Source organism: Carcharodon carcharias, chromosome 3 (genome assembly GCF_017639515.1).
Source record: "Carcharodon carcharias isolate sCarCar2 chromosome 3, sCarCar2.pri, whole genome shotgun sequence".
Taxonomy (NCBI): domain Eukaryota; kingdom Metazoa; phylum Chordata; class Chondrichthyes; order Lamniformes; family Lamnidae; genus Carcharodon; species Carcharodon carcharias.
Window position 1 is genome coordinate 170,692,908 of NC_054469.1, and position 27,674 is coordinate 170,720,581.

Genomic DNA, 27,674 nt, shown 5'->3' on the forward strand with positions numbered 1-27,674 from the left:
TAGTCATTCCTGTACCAGGCAGGGAACTACCCTAGCCTAATTACACAGCCCGCATCCTGGTATTTCTAAGGAGTCACGTGAGGTGGCCTGGTATAGACGCAGATATCGAGAAGTTAGTCAAACACTGTGAACAGTGCCATCTGCAACAAAAGCACTGTGGGTGTACTTACACCACATGGACTGCAGCTCACCACCACCTTCACAAGGGCAACTAGGGATGGACAATAAATGCTGGCCCAGCCAGCGAAGCTCATCCATTGAATGAATAAAAAAAAAACTTCCCAGCCGCAGCCCCACGACACACTTGGGAATGGCCTGGCCGACCATGGGTATGGATCCATATAGACTAGGTGGCTCCATTCCTAGGTGCAGCGTCTTTGCTCATAACCGACTTGCACTCAAAATGGATGGAGATTTTTAAGGGGAAATCACAGATGTCGCATGGTCCAATCGAAAGGTTACGCCAGTGCATTTTGACTCACTGTATCAGACGATGGAGCTGTATTTCAGAACTTCACCAATCTAAATGGCATTAAACACATCCAAACAGCACCTTACCACCCAGCATTAAATGGGTTAGCCAAGAGAGCCGTCCAAACTTTCAAGTCAGGACTAAAAGATTTTTTGGGAGAAATCTTGGAAACCAAAATCTCACGCTTTCTTCTTAGCTGCTGCATGACTCCGCGTGCAAAGGTGGGAGTTCCACCACCAGAACTGTTTATGAAACGTCGTCTCAGAATGAGACTGAGTCTCATATTTGCAAATTTGCCAGGGAGAGTTGAGAAGGATCAGGGTAATCAGAAAACAAGCTATGATCTGCATAGTAGAGCCCAGAAATTTATAGCAGATGATGCAGTATACGTAAAAAACTTTGGTAGTTGGTCTAAGTTGGATCCCAGGTATTATTGTCTGAGACCGGACCCCTTTCATACCAAGTAGACATGGAAGGCTGGATCGTGCGTAAACACCTGGATCACCTGAGGAGCAGGGAGATGCTTCCACAGTGTTGCCACCAAGGAATGTTATTGAACCTGTAAGCACCGCAATACCTGATCAACCTGTTATGGACATAACTGATGTCTCCATTGAATCAAATAGTGATGAACTGCCTGTGCCAAAAGAGGTACCCGTCGCAGTTCCTGTTAGTGTCGGTTCTGTAGGAGAGCCTCAGGCTATAGAATTACCTTGCTCAATGCAGAACAGAAAACCCCTCGATGACTTGATTTGTAATTACTGGTACTAAGTATATAATTTGAATTCATGACAAAGTGCCAGTATGATTATTTCTAAGATTTTTGTTGTGTTCTATTCACCTGTATAAAGTAATTTGTGTAAATAAGAAATTAAAGAGGGAGGGATGTGGTGATTGTTGCTTTAAGGCCAGCCTTACTGAGTAAGGGTCACGTGGTCAGAACAGTTAATCAGCAGCGAGCACGGGGAAGCTTATAACGGGCGGAGTTTTCCTAGTCTAGAGAGTGTATTGTAGCCTTGTTAGAGGGCTGCAGCTCATTCAGCAGCTCTGTAAATGAAGTTCGTTGTTCAACTAAAGGTAGTGTATCTCTACACTTGAGTTTGATTCATTTTTGTTAGGCAAGGATATTATGGTTAGGAGAACAAGGTAGATGAAGTTAAAGCATAGATTAACCTTGATCTTAACTGAATGGCCAGAGGAGATGAGTGTCCTTTCCCTGTTTCCACTAATCTTTAGCATAATTGTGTGCAATTGCCTTAGCGCAAATGTGCTTAGGTCATACATGGCGGAGGTGATTTTAGCATTGCAATCACTAGATTTATAGAAATATCCTTTGTCCAATTTGATTACTGAGCCCTGGAGAGTCTGGGCAGCACAATCATCACTAAGGGATGCAGAAACTGTCTGTCACCTTGTGATAATGGAAGATTCCAATTAACAAGGCCTCACAGTGTGCCATTGCCCCTGATTAAACTTCTAGCTGTCTGCATGTTTACCAACTGAAGTCTGTTCTACAATAATATATGTAGGTAAGAGTAATAATGCAGATTTGATTCCAGACAGGAGAGTTCTTCTGGCTCCTGTGCTGTGCCTTGAATTCCGCCCTGTAATTTTGCCAAAGTCTCTGGTGGAAAAACAAAAAGCAAGTTTGAAGTTCATTTTTTATAGTGATGATTTACAGTTCAACAATGTTACTATATTGCACAATTGCACTTAGCAATTGTGTTTGGAGAGGATAAAAGAAGTAACTAAAAAATAACTTTCATATAGCACCTTTAACATAACCAAATGTCCCAGGATACTTCACAGGAGCATTACAAACCAAAGTATGCCACCAAGCTAATGCCACATTAGGAGTTATTACATCAGATGACCAAAAGCTTGGTCAAAGAAGAAGGCTTTAAGGAGCATTTTAAAGGGAGAAATTGAGGTGAAGAGCTGAGAGATGGAATTCTGGAGCTTAGGGCCTTGGCAACTGAAAGGGTGGCCAGCAATGTTGGCCTGATTAAGATCAAGGATGTTCAAGAGACCAGAATTAGATGAGCACTAATACCTTTGAGGGTTGTGAGGTTGGACAAGATAACAAGATATGGAGTGTTGAGGCCATAGAGAAATTTGAAAACAAGGATGCGAATTTTAAAATCTAGACATTGCTTGACTGGAAGCCACTGTAGGTCAGCAAGCACAAAAATGATGGGTGAATGGGATTTGGTGCGAGTTAGGACTGGGACAGCAGAGTTTTAGGTGACCTTAAATTTATGGAGGGTAGAATATGGGAAACCAGCCAGGAGTGCTTTAGAATATTCAAGTCTAGAGCGAACGAAGAAATGAATGAGGGTTTCTGGAACAGATGAGCTGAGATGCGGCAAAGTCAGACATTGTTGGGGAGGTGGCAATAGGCAGTCTTAGTGATGGTGCAATTATATGGTCAGAAACACATCTTGGAGTCGAATATGACACCAAATTTTGAACAGTCTGGCTTCCAGTCTCAGACAGTCACCAGGGAGAGGGACTGGTTTGGTCGCTTGGGAATGGAGCTTTGAGCAGTGACTGAAATCTATGGCTTCAGTCTTCCCAATATTTAAGTGGAGGAAATGTCTGCTCATCTGGAACAGGATGTTGGATAAGAAATCTGATTCAGCAACAGTGGAGGATTTGAGAGAGGTGATGGTGAGGTCAAGTTAGGTGTTGTCAGTGTACATATGAAAACTAGTCCTGTAGTTTTGGATAATATCAACATGGGGCAGCATGTAGATGAGAAATAGTGGGCCAGGATATATTTTTGTGGGGGCACCAGAGGGAACGGTGTGGGAGCAGGAAGGGGTATGATTAGATAAATAAGAATGAAACCAGGTGAGAGCTGTACCATCCAGCTGAATAACAGTGGAGAGGTGTTGGAGGAGAATGGTGTCATCATACCTGTTAAAGGCTGTAGAGAGGTCGAGAAGGACAAGGAGGGATAATTTATTTTTGTCATAGTCACATACATGTCATTTGTGATGTTGATGAGGGCAGTTTTGGTAATGTGGCAGGGCTGGAAACCTGTTTGGACCAATTCAGATGTGGAATGACAATGTATTCAAGGACTTTGGATAGGAAAAGAAGGATGGAGATTGGAAAGTAGTTTGCAAAGATCTTGGGGTCAAAAGTTGTTTTATTGAGAGGAGTGGTGATAGATTTAGAGGAGAGGAAGACAGCACTTCAAGAGAGAATTTTTAACAATATCAGCAAACATGGTGACCATGGGCAGAAGTTGGGTGGTCAGCAGTTTCGTGGGAATAGAGTTGAGGGAGCAGGAGATGGATCTTATTGACAAGATGAGCTCAGAGGGAGCATTAGGGGAGATAGAAGAGAAATGAAAGCAAGATGTGAGTTCAGGGGGGAGCTTTGGAGGAAGCTTGGCCCAGTCATTCAGTGGAAGGGAGGGAAGCGACAGTCAGCTATCGAATGGTCTTGATCCTATGACAAAGAAATCCATGAGCTTCTCATACTTATTGTTGCAAGTGAGGGCATAAGAGCCAGGGGAGAGGAGTTTTAGATGACAGTTTGCAGTAGAGAATTGAACCTGGACGACCCTAGGATAGTGAGCAGTTTTAGCAGATAAAAGCAGGACCCAGTATTGCTTTGTGATCCAGACAGATGTAGTGCTGGATGGCTAAACCAGTTGTCTGTCATAACCCTTCAAGTCTGCACCCTTTGGATTTAAGGGATAGGAGATGAGGGTTGTACCAGGGGGAATAGCCAGGGTGAGAAAGAGTAATGGTTTTATTGAGAGCTAAGCATCAGAGGTGGAGGTAAGGGTGTGGTTGAACGGATCTGTAACTGCAGAAATGGTGTGGTGAACAGAGGACTAAAGGCTAGACGGTTGGTATCTTGAAATCATAGCTGTAAGTGCATTGGGAAAAAGTTTTTTCCAAGGACAGATGCAGGGGGAGATAGAATTGGGGTGTGGATGGTGAGTGATATGAAGAAGTGATCAGCGATAGCCTTATCTGGGATTGATGTGATGAGCCGAGCAAGATCACATGAGCTAGCGAGGTTCAGGAGATGGCTGTAAATATGGATTGGAGAGTTTACATGGAGAAGGAGATTTAAGGAGGATAAGAGGGCAGTGAACTCAAGAGGAAAAAGAACATGGAGAGTTAGGACGGAGGTTGAGATTGCCAAGGATGAGAAGCCGAAGCTGAGGGATGAAAACTAAACATATCTCAGTGAGATCTTTTTCTTCGTACTTAGGTGGGCAGTAGAAAATGATGATTTTGAAAGAGAGTTGATGGGGGAGAACAAGGTTAGGTGTTCAAAAGAGAAGAAAGTGCCAGAGAAGTAAGGCGTCAGGTCAAGGTGTAACCTGGTGTTAAGTGCTAGGCCACCTTTTCAATGGTCTTGATGAGGCCAGTGGTGGAAGATATAGCCAGGTGGGGAGGCTTAATTAAGGGGAAAGATGTCATCACCCCTCATCCAGGTTTCTGTTAAGGACATGATTACATAGAATATACAGCAGAGAAACAGGCCAGTTGAGCTAACCAGTGTTTATACTCCACTCAAGCCTCCTTTTTTTTTCCTCATCTAAATCTATCAGCATAACCCTCCATTATCTTCTCCCTCAAATGTTTTCCAGCCTCACTTTAAATGTATCTATACTATTCGCATCTATCACTCTGTGGCACATTCTTTCCACCCTTTGGGTAAGGAAGTTTCTTCTGAATTTCCGACATCTACTCTGTCAAAACCTTGCATAATTTTGAAGACCTCTATTAGGTCACTTCTTGGGCCTTTCAAGAGAACAAAGATTCAGTCTGTCATTTTCTGATAGGTGTACTGTCATATTTTTGATATCCTCTTTGTAAATCTTCTCTGCACCCTCTCCATTGTCTCTAAATCCTTTTTGTAATATGATGACCAGTGTGGTCTAACCAAGGTTCGATACAGTTTTGGCATAACTTTCCCACTTTTCAATTCTACACCTCTAGAAATGAATCCTAGCACTTGGTTTGTTTTTAATTATGACCTTGTTAACCTGTGGAGCAACTTTCAGTGATTGGTGTTTTTGTACTGAGATTTTTTTGTACCTCTACCTCACCTAGACTTCTAATTTACTGTTGACTTCCCTAATCCTACTACCAAAATGTATTACCTCACATTTTATCTGTGTTAAACCTCATTTGCCAATTATCTATCCATTCTGCAAGTTTAAGATGCTTTCCTGTAATTTTTGCTGTCCTCCTCAGTAATGATGATTCCCCCCCCCCCCCACCACCCCTTAATTTGATGACATCTGCAAATTTCGAAATTGTAGTCTTTTCCAAAGTCCAAATCATTGATGTAAATTGTGAACCCAGCATTGATCCTTGTGGAAGGAACACCACTTCCCACCTTCTACCTCTCTAAGTAGCTACCTTTTACCAGCATTCTCTGCTTTTTGTCTTGAAGTCAGCTAGCAATCCATTGTGTCATTTGTCCCGATTCAATGATTTTATTCATTAGTGTACAGTCACTAGGGGGTGGGGGGGGCAATCGTGTAGTGCTGATGTCACAGGACTAGTAATCCAGGGGCCCAGACTAATGCTGTGGGGACATGGGTTCAAATCCCACCATGGCAGCTGGTGGAATTTGAATTCAATTAATAAAATTTCCTTTAGGGATGGAAATCTACCTTGCCTAGTCTGGCCCCTATGTGAATCCAGACACACAGTAATGTGGTTGACTCTTAACTGACCTCGAAAATGGCCTAGCAAGTCACTCAGTTCAAGGGCAATTTTCTCTCCCCCTCCTTGAATATATGTATTATGTTAGCTATCTTCCAGTCCTCTGGCACTATACCTTTTTCGAACAAATTCTTAAATATGTGTAGCATTTCCTCTGCAATTCTTCCCCAGGTACTTTCAAAATGCATGGATGCAATCTATTGGGATCAGGGGTTTTATTTTCTTTGACTTTGATTAGTTTATTTAATACACTTACTTCTTTATTTTAAATGCACTTACCTCACAGAATCACACATTGCAGAAGAGGCCCTTTGGCCCATCAAGTCTGCACCGACATGTGAGAAACACCTGACCTACCTATCTAATCCCATTTACCAGCCTTGAATGTTATGACATGCCAAGTGCTCATCCAGGTACTTTTTAAAGGATGTGAGGCAACCTGCCTCCACCACCCTCCCAGGCAGTGCATTCCAGACCATCACCACCCTCTGGGTAAAAAAGTTTTTCCTCACATTCCCCCTAAACCTCTCGCCCCCTCACCTTGAACTTGTGTCCCCTTGTGACTGACCCTTCAACTAAGGGGAACAGCTGCTCCCTATCCACCCTGTCCATGCCCTTCATAATCTTGTACACCTCGATCAGGTTGCCCTTCAGTCTTCTCTGCTCCAATGAAAACAACTCAAGTCTATCCAACCTCTCTTCATAACTTAAATGTTTCACCCCAAGCAGCATCCTGGTGAATCTCCTCTTCACCCCCTTTCGTGCAATCACATCCTTCCTATAATGTGGCGACCAGAACTGCACACAGTACTCCAGATGTGGCCTCACCAAGGTTCTATACAACTCCAACATGACCTCCCTACTTTTGTAATCTATGCCTCGATTGATAAAGGCAAGTGTCTCAAATGCCTTTTTCACCACCGCACTAACATGCCCCTCTGTCTTCAGAGATCTTTGGACGCACACTCCAAGGTCCCATTGTTCCTCAGAGCTTCCCAGTGTCATGCCGTTCCTTGAATACTTCCTTGTCAAATTACTCCTTCCAAAGTGTATCACCTCACACTTTTCAGGGTTAAATTCCACCTGTCATTTATCTGCCCATTTGACCACCCCGTCTATATCTTCCTGTAGCCCAAGACACTCAACCACCCGGCCAATCTTTGTGTCATCTGCAAACTTATTAATCCTACCCCCCCACATAGTTATCTATGTCGTTTATATAAATGCACAGATCCCTGTGGTAAGCCACTGGACACGGGCTTCCAGTCACTAAAGCAGCCTTCTGTCATCACCCTCTGACTCCTACAACTAAGCCAATTTTGAATCCACCTATCAAATTACCCTGTATCCCATGTGCATTTGCCTTCTTTATAAGCCTCCCAGGCTTTGCTGAAATCCATATAAACTGCCTTATTTTACTAAAATCCACTCTCCCCAATCCAAAACATATTTTTGCAACTTGTCTGTTTCTTTGTCCATAACAAGCTTAAATTGCACCATGTTGTGGTCGCTATCACTAAAATGCTCCCCCAACACCACTTCAGCCACCTTTCCAGCTTAATTCCCCCGAATTTCATTAGTCGTCATCTCATCGAATGTTCTCTGTCCCTGGTAAATGTCAAAGCAAGATAATTAATATTTCTGCCATCTCTCTATCATTACTTGCAGTATTATTCTATCTCTTAATGACCTATTCCAAACCCAGACTTCCATTTTTTTATTATTCCTGTAAAATATTTTATTTCGTTTTGTTCCTTGAAAATTTAATTTCATAGTTACTCTTTGCCTTCATAATTTTTTTGATGTTTCTCCTAAATCCAACCATATTCTCCCTTCTCATGCACTTGCCTGTTGCCTATGCACTTAATGTATGCCCCTTTCTGAGCCCTCAATTGTTCCCTCATTTATTTATTTATCCATGGAATCTCACTAATGTTCAGTTTGTCATTTCTTTTTACGGAATATGTTTTTCCTACAGTCCAGTTTTAAATATCGTTGTTCTACATTGTCGTTTGTCAATTTTGTTGCCAATTTTGTTTTTCCAAATTCTCTTCTCAGCTCCTCAAAATGAGCTTTTTCCCAATCTGTTAACTGGGTTTTCATCATACTTGACATCCTTCTTTATTATCATGTCAGAGCATATTCTATATTAGTCATTGTTGCCTGACGTTCCCCTACTTTTACTTCTGTTATTTGCTCTGGTTCATTGACCGTTACTAGACCTAGTGGTGACTCTTCCCTTGTTAGGCTTTTTACATGGAAAAGAGTCCTATGCACATTATAGGAACTCCTTCCTCTTATCACCTTTGCCCTACCTCTTTTCTATCCAATTAATTTTGGAGTAGTTGAAATCCCCCATGGTTATGTTTTTTATTCAGTTCTCTAATTTGCCTATTTCTTCCACATCTCCCTTCCACTATTATGTGTTCTGTAGACTATACTTATTGGTATGATTAATTCTTTATTTTTTTTTTCTATTTCTGTCTGGTGATAGCTAAGTCCTTTATCGTCTACTACCCTCTATGTTTCCATAATATGCATGGCTACTCCGCATTCCATCCTTTTTCCCGCAATCTTTTTAAAAGTATATTATGCGCTGCAATACTTAATTCTTAGTCTCAGATCCCTACTACGTCTGGTTCCACCAAACCCTTGATTTCCTCTAGCTTCCCTGTTTTATTATGTACACTGTGAATTGCTTTGCAGATAGTTTAACTCATTTTTAATAGGATTTGTTTTTACTTTATGTTTAACCTTCTTAATTCTATTTCCTCCCTTGCTATCAATTTCCTCCCTTATTTTATTCTTCTGCTCTGATTTCCTGTTTTGTTTACGTTTCGTCTGCTACAATGTTGATATAATTATCTACAGTAAGCTAGTGGACAGCAAGGGCCTTGTTCACAAGTGAACAGATATTTTGCAATGTCTTTTTTAAAAAAAAATCATTTATGGGCTGTGGGTGTTGCTGGCTAGGCCAGCATTTATTGCCCATCTCGAATTGCCCTTGAGAAGGTGGTGGTGAGCTGCCTTCTTGAACAGCTGCAGTATATACTGCTGCCACTGTTCATCAGTGGTGGAGGGAGAGAATGTTTGTGGAAGCAGTGCAAATCAAATGGGCTGCTTTGTTCTGGATGGTGTCATACTTCTTGAGTGTTGTAGGAGCTGCACTCATCTAGGCAAGTGGGGAGCATTCCATCACACTCCTGACTTGTGCCTTGTAGATGGTCAACAGGCTTTGGGGAGTCAGGAGGTGAGTTACTGACTGCAGGATTCCTAGCCTCTGACCTGCTCTTGTAGCCACAATAATTTATATGGCTAGTCCAATTCACTTTCTGGTCAATGGTAACCCCCAAGATGTTGATAGTGGTGGATTCAGCGATGGTAACACCATTCAATGTCAAGGTGCGATGGTTAGATTCTCTCTTGTTAGAGATGGTATTTGCCTAGCACTTGTGTGGTGCGAATGTTTCTTGCCACTTGTCAGCTCAAGCCTGGATATTGTCCAGATCTTGTTGCATTTGGACATACACTGTTTCAGTATCTGAGGAGTCGTGAATGGTGCTGAACATTGTGCAATCATGAGCGAACATCCCTACTTCTGACCTTATGATGGAAGGATGGTCATTGATGAAGCAGCTGAAGATGGTTGGGATGAGGAGGCTACCCTGAGGAACTCCTGCAGTGATGTCCTGGAACTGAGATGATTGCCCTCCAACAACTACAACCATCTTCCTTTGTGCTAGGTATGCCTCCAACCAGCAGAGAGTTTTTCCCCAATTCCCAGTGGCTCCAGTTTTGCTAGGGCTCCTTGATGCCACACAGTCATATGCTGTCTTGGCGTCAAGGGAAATCACTCTCACCTCACCCCTGGAGTTCCAATCCTTTGTCCATGTTTGAACTAAGGCTGTACTGAGGTCAGAACTGAGTGACCCTGGCGGAACCTAAATTGAGCGTCAGTGAGCAGGCTATTCCTAAGCAAATGCTGCTTGATAGCATTGCTGATGACCCCTTGCGTTACTTTACTGATGATCGAGATTAGACTGGGGCAGTAATTAGCCAGGTTAATTTGTCCTGCTTTTTGTGTACAGGACATAATTGGGCAATTTTCCATGTAGCCAGTTAAAGGCCAGTGTTGTAGTTGTACTGGAACAGCTTGGCTAGGGGCGCGGCAAGTTTTGGAGCGCAGGCTTTCAGTACTATTGCTGGAATATTGTCAGGGCCAATAGCATTTGCAGTATTCAGTGCCTTCAGCCCTTTCTTGATATCATGTGGAGAGTTGAGGACTGGCATCTGTGATACTGAGGTCCTCTGGAGGTTGCTGAGAAGGATCGTCCACTCGGCACTTCTGGCTGAAGATTGTTGTGAATGCGTTAGCCTTATCTTTTGCGCTGATGTGCTGGGCTCCCCCATCATTGAGGATGGGGATATTTGTGGAGCCTCCTCCTCCAGTGTGTTGTTTAATTGCCCACCACCGCCTGTGACTGAATGTGGCAGGACTGCAAAGCTTAGACCTGAACTGTTAGTTGTGGATTTGCTTAGCTCTGTCTGTCGCCTGATGCTTATGCTGTTGGCACGCAAGTAGTCCTGTGTTGTAGCTTCAACCAGGTTGACATCTCATTCTTAGATATGCCTGGTGCTGCTCCTGGCATGCCTTCCTGCACTCTTCATTGAACTAGAGTTGATCCCTGGCTTGGTGGTAACGGTAGATTGGGGGATTATGCCAGGATATGAGGTTACAGATTGTGGTTGAGTGCAATTCTGCTGCTGCTGGTGGCCCACAGCGCCTCATAGATCCCCAGCCTTGAGTTGCTAGATCTGTTCAAAATCTATCTCATTTAGCATGGTGTAGAGCCACACAATACGATGGAGAGTATCCTCAATGTGACGACAGGACTTTGGTCTCCACAAGGACTGTGCGGTGGTCACTCCTACCGATACTGTCATGGGCAGATGCATCTGCGGCAGGCAAGTTGGTGAGGATGAGGTCAAGCATGTTTTTCCCTCTTGTTGGTTCCCTCGCTACCTGCTGCAGACCCAGTCCAGCAGGTATGTCCTTTAGGGCTTGGCCTGCAGTGGTGCTACCGAGCCTCCCTTGGCGATGGGCATTGAAGTCCCCCACCCAGAGTTCATCTTGCACCCTGGCCACCCTCAGTGATTCTTCAGAGTGGTGCTTAACATGGAGGAGTACTGATTCATCAGCTGAAGGAGGGCAGTACATGGTCATCAGCAGGAGTTTTCCTTGCCCATGTTTGACTTCATGCCATGAGACTTCATAGGGTCCGGTGTCGATGTTGAGGACAACTCCCTCTCGACAGAGTCTGCCAGGGATGGTGATGGTGGTGTTTGGGACATGATCTGTAAGCTATGATTTTATGAGTTTGACTATATCAGGCTGTTGCTTGACCATTCTGAGACAGCTCTTCCAATTTTGGCACAGGCCCCCAGATGTTATTGAGGAGTACTTTGCAGGGTTGACAGGGTTAGGTTTGCCATTGCTGGTGCCTAGGTCGATGCGGGGTGGTCCGTCCGGTTTAATTCCTTTTTTATTGGCCTTTTAGTGGCTTGACACAACTGAGTGGCCACTTCAGAGGGCATTTAAGAGTCAACCATATTCCTGCAGACCTGGAGTCTCATGTTGGTGAGGTGACCGGGTGAGGACAGCAGATCTTCCCTGTAGGAACCAGATGGGTTTTTATGGTAATTGACAATGGTTTCATTGTCATTATTAGACTTTTCATTCCAGATTTTTATTGAATTAAAATTCCACCAACTGCCATGGCAGGATTTGAACCTGGTCCCCAGAGTGTTACCATGGGTCTCTAGCTTACTAGTCCAGTGACACTACCATCGCCTTCTCCGTATTGAGTATTTTTAGTATTCTCTGTTTTCATTTCAGATTTCAGGATCCGTAATATTTTGCTTTTGTATTTGAGATTCCCAATAGTGCAACGTGCTAACAACTGCATGCATGTGGCTCTGCAGGCCCCACATCTCTATGGGGGATGTACCAGTCCAGTGACGATACCACTATGCCACCGTCTCCCTCGTATTCTGTTGTCATGGCATCACCTTATGCTTTTGGCATGTTCAAAATCAAAGATAACCAAATTAGCTTGCTGTTTTCTTTCCTCTAAACTGCCTAGGATTTTGTTTTAAAATTATTCATCTTTACATGCTTTTGCTGCTGTCTTTTATATTGCCACTTTTGTGATTGCACATTGCACTGTCTTTTGCATGTGAAAATTAATGGTTGGGTGATAATGTTGTTACACAGGCGATGGACATTGTTTGATTATGGACAGACATATTAAGACAGTCTACTGGGACACTGGGTTAGTAGCTAGGAAGGAGAAGTCAGTAAAGCTGCATCCTGTGAATAACCCCACTATCTTGTTTTGTATTTCATCATTTGGCTTGGACCCATTTAACAAAAATGACCAATGCAACTCTGTCTTAAACTCTCTAATTCAGAAAGAGAAGTATGCATGGTGCCAAGAGCAATTCTGGCTACTCTTGATGCTGCTTCAACATCCAGTTTTCCCTTGTGTCAGTTTCTACAAGGTAATATCATTTAATGTTGTTTTGAAGAACCAGTGACTAATATTTAGAATACGCATTTCTCTTCCCATTTCATTGTTTTTACAAGCCTCCCCAATGGTGGGATGGGCTTAAACATAACACCAAGACAGTTGTTATTCTGTGTACAATAACATTTTTTTGCTAAACAAAAACAGAATTACCTGGAAAAACTCAGCAGGTCTGGCAGCATCGGTGGAGAAGAGCAAAGTTGACGTTTTGAGTCCTCATGACCCTCTATCTCTGTGTTTTTATCTCTGTTTTTAACACTTTTGCTTATAGTCATGATCAACCCTGAAGAGAGAAGGTGCAGTTTTCAGTAATTCAGCAAAATAGTTTTATGCATTATGGAATGCTAAAAACAAAACTTTCCTGGTTAAATGATTTTCATGTCGTTTTTTCTTGTCATACTAAAATCATGAGTATTTACTGGAATAAACCTGGATTTTCAGAGCACCCTTACCTGAAGCCACTGGATGTGCATAAACAAAACAGAGATGTTCAGCTTGACGCTGAGCTGAGCTCATGATCCCCGATCTTCCACCACCAAGACTACCTATTTCTATCTCTGTAGCATCACCCATCCCCATCCTGCCTCAGCTCATCTGCTGCTGAAACATTGAGGAAACCCTGTTCTATGCCATACTTAACTGTAGCCTCAACTATTCCAGTGCTCCCACGTGCACCCTTGATAAACTTGAACTTATTTAAAACTCTGCTGTCCATACCCTATTTCGCACCAAGTCCCATTCATCAAACACCCCACTGTGCTCGCTGACCTTAATTTTAAAATTGTCACCCTTGTTTTCAAAACCCTCCATGGCCTCACCCATCTCTATCTTTTAACCTCCTGCAGCCATATAACCCTCCAATTCCGGCCTCCTGAGCATTCTGCTCCCACTTTGCTGCTGTTGGTGGCCATGACTTAGGTTGTCTAGACCCTTCGCTTGAAATTCATTCCCTAAATCTCTGCATCTCTACCTCTTTCTTCTTTTAAGACCCTTATTAAAAATTATCTATTTTACCAAGCTTTCAGGTGAACTTCCCAATACTTCCTTGCCAATTTTTGGCTTATTACACTCCCATGAAGTGCTTTGGAACATTTTTCTACCTTTCAAAAGCTATGTCACTGAAAGTTGTTATAGTTATTGGATTTCACTCAGCCCTGTGCATAAAAGCGGTTTGGTACATTCAAATTGTAATGTGTTAACAAGAATTAATTTAGTTCTTTATGTTTGCATTGTGAGGTTATCTGTAGTAATTGTGTTGTGGCTATATTATTTTAACAAATGTAACCTCAGAAATGCCTTTGTCATTGTTAGATGGTTTAAGTGAAATGCATTATATGTTTAGTTCCCAGTATGCAGAAAAAGGATCTGGATCGGCTGAGCAATATAATATAATAATTGAAGATTTTTTTAAGCTCCTGAGTATTGTGCATGTACTTGTTTTGTTTTCTTCCCAGCCATTGAAGTGTGTATCTGACTTGCTCCTAAGCTTTCACTCTTGCTGCTTTGAGGCCATTATTCGCAGGCATGCATGTAACTGTGGCATGAGAGCAATTCTTGTTGATTCCAGTTCTCTCTCCCCCTCCCTTTTTTGTATTTTTGTTCTGTGATCTGTGGAGCTTGCTGGCAAATTGTGTTGCTTGATGCAAAGATGATGGTCATTTGACGAAAACGTGCAGAAATAATAATTCTGACAAAATTAATAGTCACATTTGGGTTAATTAAGGAAAGCCAACATGGATTTGTTAAGGGGAAATTGTGTTTGACTAACTTGCTGGTGTTATTTTGTAGAGGTAACAGAGATTGGTGAGGGTAATGCTGTTGATGTGGTTTACATGGACTTCCAAAAGGCATTTGATACAGTGCAGCACAACAGACTTGTGAGCAAAGTTATAGCTCGTGGAATAAAAGGGACAGTAGCAACATGAATATAAATTATCTGTGTGACAGGGAACAGAGGGTAGTGGTTAATGAATGTTTTTCGAATTGAAGGAAGGTTTGTAGTGGAGTTCCCAAGGGTTGATGTTGGGACCCTTGCTCTTCCTGATATATATTAATGCTCTGGACCTTGATGTCCATGGCGCAATTTCCAAATTTGTGGATGATATGAAACTTGGAAGCATTGTGAACTGCGAGGAGGATAGTGTAGAACTTCAAAAGGGTTATAAACAAGTTGATAGAATGGGCTGACAGGTGGCAGATGAAGCTCAATGTGGAGAACTGTGAAGCAATTCATTTTGAAAAGAAGAACATGGAGAAACAGTATAAAATAAAGGGTGTAATTCTAAAAGGGGTGAAGGAGCAGAGGGACCTGGGTGTATATTTGCATAAATCTTTGAAGGTGGCAGGACAGGTTGAGGGAGAGGTGGATAAAGCATACAGTATCTTAGGCTTTATTAATAGGGGCATTGAGTACAGAACAAGGAAGCGATAGTGAACTTGTACAAGACATTAGTTTGGCCTCAGCTGGAGTATTTCATCCAATTCTGAACGGCACATCTTAGGAAAGAAGTGAAGACATTGGAGAGAGTGCAGAAAAGAGTCACAAAAATGGTTCCAGGGATGGGGAACTTCAGTTACAAGGATAAATTGGAAAATTTGGGACTGTTTATATGAATGCTTAAAATCGGAAATAAAAGTACTATGCGCTGGAAATGCACAGCATACAGACCAATTAAATATTGATGAAGGGATGCATACAAGACATTAATATTTTTGCCTCTTTCAGATTAACTTGCTTTGCATTTTGTTTTTATTGCTGACCCATGTGGATTCTGTCAATGGTCCCTTTTTTTCCTTCCGCATGTCCTGTGCCCTGGTTATGGTAAATTATGACTTCAAATATTTTGTGTGATAAATTTGAATTATTTTGTGAAAAATGTAAAATATGGAATGACATTTGGAGTCAAGGTTCAATTTTTAAAATAACCTGTGAGCTAGTTGTAAAATGCAGCTGATGCCTTCCTTGCGTTGCATTTCTCCTTCATCTGATGTACACACTCTCAAAATTCCATTAATAACTGATGTTAATGACACTGGTTAACTTGGTTCATATCCATGAATTTAGCTGTGTTCCAGGTGATTTGTGCCTGTGGACGGAGTTTGAACTCCCAAGTACTTAGGAAAAGAAAGTCGTCTTATTCTGGCAAAAGTGAAAATGAGGAAGTTTTCATTTAGTAGTTGGATTTTGTGATCATTCTGAATCAATTCATAGCCTTTAACTATGTTGCATCTTTGTCGTATATTTTACTTAAAATAATCAGCAAATTAACAGCTATTCTGTCATTTCTGTATTTGATGAGATACTAACAATTATATTTAATTACTCTGATTATTGGAATCTCTTAGTATGGGCTGATAGCCACATTTTTTAAAGTTTACAGATTGAAGTGAATCATGTTGCTTGTGATCAGCTGTGATATTTCCATTTTGGGGAGGAAAGATGATATTTCCATTTTGGGGAGGTAAAAAGCTGTGATTCAGACAGGAAATGATGATAAAGCAGTTGTTCAAGGAAGACAATTTTTTTGGAATAATGGAATTTGGTAAAGGATGTGACTAAGTGCTAGAAGGATTTTCTTTCCTATTTTGGGGAAAGCAGAGCAAATAACAAAGCTCAAGCATCAGAAAGCCGAAAATAAGGTAAAAACATTGGCCCTCCACCTCCTAATTCCTAAATTTTGCACAGCTTATAATCAATAAAACAGAAACATATTTGGTGCTTCTATTATTTTAGTAGGAGATTGGAAGCAAAATGGAAGTGAGAAAATGTCAAAGAAAAAATTTGAGCAAGTGGCTTAATGTGCCTACCCAGTGAATAACTAAGTCATACTGACAAAGAAAATTGCAGATTTGGTCCCCAACTGTGTTGAATTAGTAAGAGTGCTCAGTTGGCCTCAGTGTAGTTGGGCCAGAGTTCCTACTCTTGAACACAGTACAGAGGCCATTAAATTTGGACAATCAACAAAAAGAACTTATATTTACATGACACCTTGAATGTAATGAAACATGCCAAGACATCACAGGAGCATTATAAAAACAAAGTATGACATCAAACCACATGATGTATTAGGTCAGATGACCAAAAGCTTGGGCAAAGATGTAGGTACTAAAGAGTGTGTTAAAGAAGGAAAACGAGGTGGAGAGGAGTAAGGCGGGTATTCCAGAGCTTGGGGCCTAGGCAGCTGAAGGAGCAATTAAAATTGGGGCTACACAAGAGGCTGAAGTTGGAGGAGTGCAGATTTTTGGAGGGTTGTGGGGCTGAGGAGAGTTAGGGAGGGACGAGCCTTGGAGGGAATTGAAAACCAGAATCATTTTAAAATCGAGGCATTGCTTGATCGGGAGCACAGGGGTAAGGGAAAGGGACTTGACGTAGACAGCAGTTTTGGATGACCTCAGGTTTATGGAGGGTAGAATGTGGACGACCAGCCAAGAGTGGGTTAGAAGAATTAAGTCTAGAGGTGACTAGGGTATGAATAGGGTATGAACAGATGAGTTGAGATGGGTGAAATTGGGCAATGTTATGGAGGTAAATAGGCAGTCTTAGTGATGGCATGAATATGAGATTGGAAACTCATCTTGACACCAAACTTGTGAAAAGACTGGCTTAATCTCAGACTGTTACCAGGGAGAGGGATGCAGTCATTGGCTAGGGAACTGAGTTTGGAGTGGGGCCCAAAAACAATGGCTTTGGTCATTCCAATATTTAATTGGAGGGAATTTTTGTTCATCCAGTAGCAGATGTTGAAAAAGCAGTCTGATAATTCGGCAATAGTGGAGGAGTCGAGAGAGGTGATGGTTAGGTAGAGTTGGGTGCTATCAGTGTACGTGCGAAAACTAACTTTGTGCTTTTGTATGTTGTCATTGAGTGGCAGCATGTAGATGAGAAATGGGAGGGGGCCATGGATCGATCCTTGGGGGAACACCAGTGGTAACTGTGAGGGAGCAGGAAGAGAAGCCATTGTAAGTGATTTCCTGGTTACGATTAGGCAGATAAGAATGGAACAAGTTGAGATCGCTCCCAGTCAGCAAGATGACAGTGGAGGGTATATTTCAGTCATGCTTGATTGTGATATCACTACAGCAATGGGCAGTGCCCCTACCTCTGAGCCAGAAGCAAGTCCCACTCCAGGATTTGATTGCCACGGAAGATGCGTTCATAATGTGGTCAAACAAGTTGAGTATCAATCTGTAAATCCTTCCAATATACGCCAGTGGCAGGTGGTGAGAGAAGCAGAGATTCTTGGTCAGCCATGTAATGGAAAGAAAATTGGAGTCTCTACCAGTACTATTCGCTCCAGACCACAACGTGGATTTAAAAGTGCATGTTACCACAGTAACTCGGACTTCTTGGGGGTCCAGTTGGCTCAGTCTGGTTAGACTCTGATGAAGTATGTCCCACATGAGTGAGGCTGCAAAGGACTCTGTCCACTGAATGCTATCCAAGCACATTTGCGGAGTTTTAGGAGAGAAAGCAAGAAATTGAAAGATGAAAGATTTCATTGTTGCTGTAATTTGTTAGCAAACAATCACACCAGTCTGTCACTGTTTATTGGCTCACTGAGCACTCACTCCTAAACTTGTTGCTAGTGACTTTGTGCAGCAATTTCTGCATGGCTATTGTGTGCAATGCCAAACACACACCGTTGATCACAAATTGAATTGGAGAATAGCTTAATTAGTTCAATTTGGTAATCTATATGATTAAATACAGAATATTGTACATTGAACTTGAAACTAAATTGATTATATAGCTCAACTGGAGGTAGAAAACTGCCCACATAAGCAACAAAATAAATGTTCCTTTTCAGTAAGGTTCTTATTATTGCTGCCTCTTGCTAGAGTGCCCAATTTGATATAAAAACGAAAAATGCTAGAAACACTGGCCAGATCAGGCAACATCTGTGGAGAGATAAAGTGAACGTTTTAGGTTGATGACATTTGTCATTTGGAAAATTTTGGAATGTTTTGAGCAAGGATAGAGACTAGGAAAGGGGGAGGGGAGGAAAGAACAAAAGAGAAGGTTTTCTGGTAGGGTGGAAATTCAACAGCATCTTTCCATCTGTGTAAGATTGTGAACATGCAGCAAACCCATTGGTCATAGTTTTATACGGTGATTTTTTTTGCTGATTGCTGATGAGACCAATCCATGAGAAGCAGATTCTGCCACAAGTGCTGCATATGGAGTGGTTATCAGATGTCATTGTGGGTTGTTGTTTACGGTGTTGGTGCCTGTTAAGCTCCTATAGCCACTGATTATCGTGGTGGCGCATGCCAGCTCATAGGTGATGATGCCATTTCCCACTGCAGTTGGCTAGCGTCTCCCAGGTGTGAAAGTCAATGGTTAAGGCCTTCGTGTCATGCTTGCAAGGATCTTTGAATTGCAGTTTTGGGCATCTTGCTGGTCTTCTGGCTCCGTTATGTCAGCATACAGAAAATTCTTTGGAAACTGCCTATTTTTCATCCTGTAACTGTGCCCAAGCCAGCAAAATCGCCTCTGTTTGATGAGTACTAGCATACTTGGGAGATTTGCCTTTGAATTTGCATTTGTGATTTTGCTCTTCCAGGAGATGCCCAGGATGCGCCGCAAGCAATGAAGATGAAAACTGTTGCACTTTTTTTCTTGGTAGCTGTAAGTCATCCATGCTTCACAGCTGTACAACAAAGTGCTGAGAATGTAGTGTAGAAGGCAGGTGAGATTAAATGACAAAAATGATGATTGTGCAAGGCAAAATGGGATGGCACTGGGATAAGTGAAGAAACAAAAGATGGGTCTCAAAGTTGTAAATGGCTATAGCAAAATCATAACCCCAACAGTTGCTGTCTGAAAAAATGGGAGCGATATTATGATCTGAAATTGTTGAACTTGGCAATGAATCCGGAAAGCTGTAGAGTGTCTAATTTAAGAATGAGGAGCTATTCCTTGAGTTTCTTTTGAGCTTAATTTGAACAGTGTAGGAGGCCAAGCGCACAGAGGTTAGAGTGAGAGCCTGAGGGATAATTAAAATGCTAGGCAACTGGAAAGTCAGGGTCATGCTTATGGGCTGCAAGGAGGTGCTCTACAATGTGGTCATCTAATGTGGTTTTGGTCTCCCCAAAGCGCAGTGAATAGGGTATACTGAAATGTAAGAAATACAAGTGAATCACATGTTTGAGGCTCTGGACAGTGGGACGGAGAAGATAAAAGGACAGGTGTTGTATCTTCTGCACTTGCAAGGGAAGGTGTTGAGGGTGTTTGAAGAGTGGACTTGTGTGTCATGGATGGCATGGTCTTTTCGGAATTCTGTGCAGGGAGGGGAAGGTGTGTTTGGTGGTGGCATCACGCAGGAGGTGGCAGCAATGGAGGAAATTGATCTGTTGAAAGTAGAAGCTAGGTGGAAGGCAAGGACAAAATGAACTTTATCATGGTTCTGGAAGGAAGGGGTAGGGGCGAGAGCAGAAGTGCTGAAAATGGAACAGACATGGTCCAGGGCCCTGTCAGCCACTGTCAAGGAGAATCCTCTGTTAAAGAGAAAGATGGTGTTGGAAGTACAGGTTTGGAAAGTGGCATCATCTGAACAGATGCATGGAGAAACTGAGAATGGAGTGGCATCCTTATAGGAAGCAGTGTTGGAGGAAGTGTGGTCAAGATAGCTGTGGGACTTGTTGGGCTTATTTACTGATTGCCGATTTCGAGAAATAGAGCTGGAGAAATTAGAGAGAAGAGTTGGAAATGGGCCATGTGAAGACAAGGGAGAGGTGAAAGTGGAAAGAAAGTCGATGACATTTCCCAGTTTGAGATGAGAGCTGGAAATGGCACTGATAGTCATCAGTGCACCAGAAGAAGTAAGGAAGGGGACCTGAGGAGAATTGGTGAAAAGAATGATCCATATACTCCATTGAAAGGCAAACATAGCTAAGGCCCATACCGATTCCCATAGCAGCATCTTTTAATTTGGAGAAAGTGAGTGGAGTCAGAGAAGTGGTTGCGTAGCATGAATACAGTGCAAAAGGCTTTGGTGAGAGTGGGAACTCTGGTAAGTATAGGTGAATAATTCCCAAACTGATATTTAGCAATAAGGCAGATTCAGTTAGCAGTTAATTTGCCTAAATGCAATTGTAATATAATTGAGTTCAAAGTAATGTTTGAAAGGGAGAAGTACAGAACAGCTGCTAAGATTCTAGATTGAGGTAAGGCTGACTTCAGTGGGATAAGATAGTGTCAGGAAGATATAATAATTCTCATAATATTATTGGAGTTTATTGTAAAATAGAATAATAGTGAGATTTGTCTGTGTGTGTGAATTAATTGAATTAGCCTGGGTGCTTTGAAGCAAGAAGAGAAGTTAGGTTTGAAATGTTATTAGGTAAACATGGGGAAGTTTAGAAACATATGTATCAAGGGAACATCTGCATTTTTAAATAAACCAGTCTAGATTGTTTTCAAAAAAAGGAATGAAATTGTCACCTAACTAGGTAAAGTTTAGAAAGAATGTGTTTATTTTTCCCCAAAGATTACTGGTAAAACTTAGTGCTATGAGTGGGTTTTATTATCAGGAAGATAAAGTCCAAAGACATAGTGAAACAAAGGGTATTTGCAGCCAAAAAGGGGAAATATATATAAAGGAGAGAAGATTGTTTGTAAAGAAACCCATGTATGAGATCGACAAGTGTGAAAAGCCTTCAGCAGCTATGCTTCAAGCTGTTGTCTCCAGGGACTGAAGTTAAGAGAACTTACTTTGAATTCGACTTGTCTAGGGTATGTTCAGGGTTTCTTTGCCTGGGTCTTTTAAAATCTGTGTCTTACTATCGCCTTAACGAAAGTATAACTGGGAGTCAGATTAAGGAGGAGATTTAGAAGTTATCATAGTAATTTGTGGATCTGTATATATATTTAAAATTATTTCTGTTGATAAATGTTTAATCTAATTTTTTAAAAACCTATAAGACTTGGAGGTCTTATTATTACTGAATTTAAGGCACGTATTTCGAAATTAATACAAATTGCAAATAAGTTGTGGTAGTTGTTTCAAGTTTCCCTCTGGGATTTGAACAACTCAGCATTTACCATTTGCCGTGTCATAACAAAAATTTTGCGGGATATATTTGAAATTCCTTGATTTTTTTTGGTGCTGGCGAATCTTAAGGTTATGAGAAGCACTTTGAATTCAGGAGTTTTTTGTGAGGTTTTTTTGCAGTGGTGAGACTGTAACATGGCTTTGGCAGTTGCTCAGGCTTGTTTGGGAGTTGAAGGTATAACTTTGGTTGGTTTACAAAAAAATAAATAAAGCCATGTTAATTGGATTGGAAGATAAGTTACAATTAGGATTACCTGCAGGGGTGAGGAAATCAGGCATAATTGAAGAAATAGCACAGCATTTGAATTGGAAAGAATACCTGAGAGGCTGAGTTCTCCAAGGATGGTTCATTGGAATGGGCTCAAATTCAGTTGCAAATTAAAAAAATGGAGCTAGAGGCAGCAGAAAAAATAAAAGAAAGAGCATTTCAAAGGGAACAGGCAGAAAGACAGGAGAGAGTAAAAAAAAACAAGAAAGGGAATTAGAAATGTCGAGGTTAGAAAAGGAGGAAAGAGAAAAAGAGAGAGAGAATTCCAGTTTAAAATGCAGGCAGTTAAAAAAAGACACCAGTAGGTGAGGAAGGACTTATTTCCAGATCAGATCCCACTGGGGAGATGTTAAAATTTGTACATGCTCTTCCAAAGTTTGTGAAAAGAGATGTTGAAGCATTCTTTATTTCATTTGAGAAGATAACTAAACAGTTGAAATGGCCACAGGAAAGCTGGACATTGTTATTCCAATCCAGGTTGGTGGGTAGAGCGAATGATGTTTATGTTTCACTGTCAGAAATATTGGGGAAGGATGATGTGGCAAAAAAGGCTATTTTGAGTGTGTATGAGTTGGTTCCTGAGGCATACAGACAGACATTTAGGAATATCAGAAAACAGCCTGGGCAAACTTATATTGAGTTTGAGAGAGTAAAAAAAATAATTTTGACCGGTGGATATGGGCATTAAAGATAGAGACAGCATATGCATCTCTTAGAGAACTAATTCTTTTAGAAGAATTTAAAGATTTTGTTCCTTCGGTAGTGAGAACTCATGTGGAGGACCAAAGAGTTGAATCTGTAAGACAAGCAACAGAGTTAGCTGATGATTGAGTTAGTTCATAGAGTTAAATTTTTTATTCCATCACCCTTTCAAATTGAAAAAGGATAGAAAGTGGGAAGGTGAAAGGAAGGTGCGTAGTCAGGGAAGAGAAGGAGTAGGTGGAAATTCCCAAGAAGTTTTTCCTCAGGATAAAAAGGAAGGTGCTGAGGGTAGAGGTGACATTCAGAAATTGAGGTGTTTTCATTGTAATAAAGCTGGACACACGAAGTCAGTGTGCTGGAAATTGCAGGGAAAATCTATTGGAATTATAGGGGTGCAAAAAAGTACCGGAAGTAAGAGTACTGTGTGTTCTGAGGTTCAGGCATAGGAAAAACAGGAAGAATCAGTGATAGGTAAAGAAGTGGGAATGTGTTCACAATTTACCCAGGAGAATTCTGAGGAGCAGGTTGCAGAGATGTTTAGAGATTTTGTATGTGGAGGGAAAGTCTTTCCATGTGTACAGGGTGGAGTAGGTAAAGATCTTAAAATTTTAAGAAACGCAGGGGTTAGTCAATCCTTAATGTTGTAGAATAGTGACATTTGTTGTTCAGAGGGAGTGTTGCAGGAACAGGTGAGGTTCATGGAGATGCTAAACCTATTCCCTCGTGGAAGGTAAATTTAAAGAGTAAGTGGAAAACAGGCAAAGTGACTGTTGGACTGATGGAAAAATTGTCCATTGCAGGAGTTCAATTTACCTTGAGTATTCATATAGCTGGATCATAAATGTGGGTGATACCTATGGTGGCTGAACAGCCTGTAGAGGTGTTTTCAACAGAAGTGTGGCAGAGAGAGCATCCTGGATTGTTTCCAGATTGTTTGATAACAAGATCACAGGCTCATAGTTGAAACAAGAAAAACCAGAAGGACAGGCAGTTCAAAGGCAGGAAGAAGGTGTTGAAATCCAATAGTTCACATTGTGTTTGGGAACATTGTTCAGGAAGAAAGACTGGAAAACAATGCAGTTGAAGTGTTTAACTCAAGGAGGATAGTGGAGTTACAGAAAAGGGATTTGCAAATACGACATTTATATCGAACAGCTTACTCAGAAACAGTGGCAAAATGTATTCCAGAATGTTATTACCTTAAGGGCAATGTGTTAATGAGAAAATGGAGGCCATATCATGTTTCAGCAAATGAAAGCTGGAGGAAGATGATTAGATTGTTATCCCAGTTGGGTATCGAAATGAGATTCTGAGGATAGCTCATGAAATTCCAATGGGGGGACATTTAGCTATTAGATACAGAGGAAGATACAAAACATTTTTTGGCCTGGATTGCGTAAGGATGTAGTCAAATTCTGTAGCCCATGTCACACGTGTCAGGTAATAGGGAAACCACAAGCAGTGATTAAGCCTGCAACTTTAATTCCAATTCCAGCATTTGAAGAGCCTTTTACAAGTCGTGGTTGATTGTGTAGGACCCCTCCCTAAGACGAAAAGTGGAAATCAATACTTACAATAATGAATGTATCTACCAGATTTCCTGAAATTATACCTTTGAGAAACATTACAACAAAGAAGATCGTGGAAAAGTTAACTAACCTTTTTACAAGATATAGTTTACGTAAGGAAATGCAATCAGATCAAGGTTCAAATTTTATGTCACAGCTGTTTAAGGAATTAATGAACAGTTTGGGGATAAAACAATTTAAGACAACAGTTTATCATCTTGAGTCACAATGGGCTTTGAAAAGATGGCATCAAACTCCAAAAACTATGATGAGAGCATATAGTCAGGATTATCCACAGGATTGGGATTCTTGTTATTTGCTATTAGGCACGCCCCTAATGCATCAACTGGTTTTAGTCCTTTTGAACTAGTCTATGGTCATGAAGTAAGGGGACTACTGAAATTGATTTATGAGAAATTGGTGGATCATAATTCAGAAACTATTCTCCTGGACTAAGTATCAAACTTCAGAGAGAAATTGGACAGAGCATGTGAGTTGGCTAGGGAACATTTAAAGATATACCAAGTGATGAAAGTGAAAGCAGATAGAGCTACAGCTCGGAATTTTGTTGCTGGAGAGAGAGCGCTAGTTCTGTTACCAGTACTGGGTGATTCATTAAAGGCAAGGTTTAGTGGGACTTACAAGATTGAAAAGAAATTGAGTGAAGCAAATTATTTAATAAATTCTCCAGATAAAAGAAAGAAGCAAAGGGGCCATGTAAATATGCTAAAAAAGTACTTTGACAGGGAAGAGAACCAAAAGGAGGTGTTATTGGTGGTAGATAATGAGAAAGAAGTAGAAATGCAGGATTCTGAAATTGATTTTCCTCTAATCAAATTGAATAATAAGGGGGTACTTGAAAATTTAAATGTAATATTGAATTATCTTGCAGACAAGTGTCAAAGTGATTTGGAAAAGCTATTGCAGTCACACAAAGCTATTTGTGGAAATAAGTTGGGGAGGACAGATTTAGCTAAACATGATCTGCCTGTAGACATTGCATCTTTGGTAAGGCAACATCCTTATAGATTAAATCCGGCAAAATTATCACAAGCACAGAAAGAAATTGACTTCATGTTTTAAAATGATATCACTGTGTCTACTTGCAGTAACTGGAGTTCGCCTATTATACTGGTACCAAAACCAGATGCAACACACACTCTGTGTGGACTAGTGAAAGGCGAATGCAGTGACAAAAGCGGATTCATATCCTATGCCAAGGTTGGAAGATTGCATTGAGAAAGTGGGACAATCAAAATTTATCATAAGGATTGACGTGCTAAAAGAATATTGGCAAGTACTGTTATTGGAGTGAACAAAGGAGATATCTACTTTTGTGACCCCAAATGGACTATATCAGTTTAAAGTCATGCCATTTGGTATGAAGAATGCACCTGTGACATTTCAAAGACTGACAAACAAAGTAATTGCAGGTCTGAGCAATTGTGCTGTTTATATTGATGACTTGATAGTTTTCAGTCCTACGTGGGAAGAGCATTTACGACATCTGGAAGAATTATTTACTCGATTACCAGAAGCTAATTTGGTCATAAACTTGGCTAAAAGTGAATTTGCAAAAGTGCAAGTTACATTTCTAGGCCATGACATTGGACATGGTAAAGTGGCTCTGAGAGATGTGAAAAGCAAGGCTATCATGGATTTCCCCATGCCTACAACAAAATGAGAAGTTTTGAGATTGCTGGGCATGTGTGGGTTTATTGGAAATTTACACCAAATTTTAGCAGTGTGGTTGCTCCACTGACTGAACTATTAAAAAAGAACAAGAAGTTTCAATGGACACTGGAATGTCAGAAGGCATTTGGCAGTTTGAAAACTGCATTACTCCAATTTTGGCAGTTCCCAATTATGCCAAGCAGTTTAAGTTGGCCATTGACACAAGTGATATAGGCATTGGGATCGTTCTGTTACATCAGGTGACACTGGAATTGAAAAACTGATAGGATATTTTTCACGGAAGTTAAATGCACAACAGAGAAGACATTCAATGATCAAAAAGGAGACTTTGGGTTTGGTGTTAGCATTTTGGCATTTTGAAATCCATGTGGCAAACAATTCAAAAACAATTGTTTATACAGACCATAATCCTTTAAAGTTTCTGGACAAATTTTGAGACAGAAGTGCAAAGATGGAGTTATTCAGAAGGAGTTATTGCTGCAATCATTTAATCTACAGATTATATATGTCACTGGACGAGAAAATCTGATTGCAGTTGCTTTGTCAAGAGTTGGAAACTTAAAGGGAAAATTGGACATTTAAAAACCTGGACTCTGAACTGGAATGATTTCTGTTGATGCGAAGGATTTGTATATATATATCATTATGTTAATGCATGCATCTGGTAATGTGATATAGATAAGTATAGGAGATAGTGTAAGATGGGTTTAATAAAAATGAAGCTATCTTTTTAAATCATGATGCTTCATTTTTCAATACGGAGGGCGATGTGAGGATAATTCTCATCATTTTATTGAAATTTATTGTAAAATCGAGTAATAGTAGGATGTGTCTGTGTCTGATTGTGTGTTTGAGGCTTCATTGAATTAGTCTGGGTGCTTTGAGGTAAGAAGAGAAGTTAGATTTGAAATGTTAATTAGGTAAACATGGGGAAGTTTAGAAACATAGGTCTCAAGGGAACCTCTTCATTTTTAAATAAACCAGACTAGATTGTTTTCAAAAGAGGGAGTGAAATATGTCATGTCGCGAGGTGAAGTTTAGAAAGAGTGTGTATTTTTCCCAAAGATTACTGGTAAAACTTAATGCTATGAGTGGGTTTTATTATCAGGAATATAAAGTCCAAAGACATAGTGAAACAATGGGTATTTGCATTCAATATGTATAAAGGAGTGAAGACTGAAAGAAAAAGGCATTTTTGAGATCTACAAGCGTGAAAAGCCTTGAGCATCTATGCCTCAAGCTGCTGCCTTCAGGGACTGAAGTTAAGAGAACTCGCCTTGAACAAGTCGAATTCAAAATATCATGTTTCTTTGCCTGGGTCTTTTAAAATCTGTGTATCTTACTGTCGCCTTAACAAAAGTGTATCTGAGAGTCAGATCAAGTAGGAGATTCAGAAGTTATCATTGTAGTAATTTGTAGATCTATGTATGTGTTTAAAATCATTTCTCTTGTTAATAAATATTTAATCTAATTTTTAAAAACTTACAAGACTTGGGGTCTTAATACTACTGAATTCAAGGCACGCATCTCGAAATTTATACAAGTTGCAAATAAGTTGTGGCAGTTTCAAGTTTTTCTTTGGGATTTGAACAACCCTCTGCTGTGTCATAACAGATAGATAGAA

The 27,674-nt window shown here is 40.8% G+C and overlaps 1 protein-coding gene and 1 long non-coding RNA gene across 9 annotated transcripts in view; both read left to right on the forward strand.

Moving 5' to 3' along the window:
* Window positions 1-27,674, forward strand: part of LOC121275778 (triple functional domain protein-like) — a 650,960-nt gene that overhangs the window by 16,763 nt on the left and 606,523 nt on the right. The gene's annotated exons all lie outside the window — the stretch shown is intronic.
* Window positions 1,448-26,896, forward strand: LOC121275779. Its single transcript, XR_005942564.1, has 3 exons — window positions 1,448-1,549; window positions 19,328-19,453; window positions 25,465-26,896. It is a non-coding gene; the product is annotated as an uncharacterized LOC121275779 (long non-coding RNA).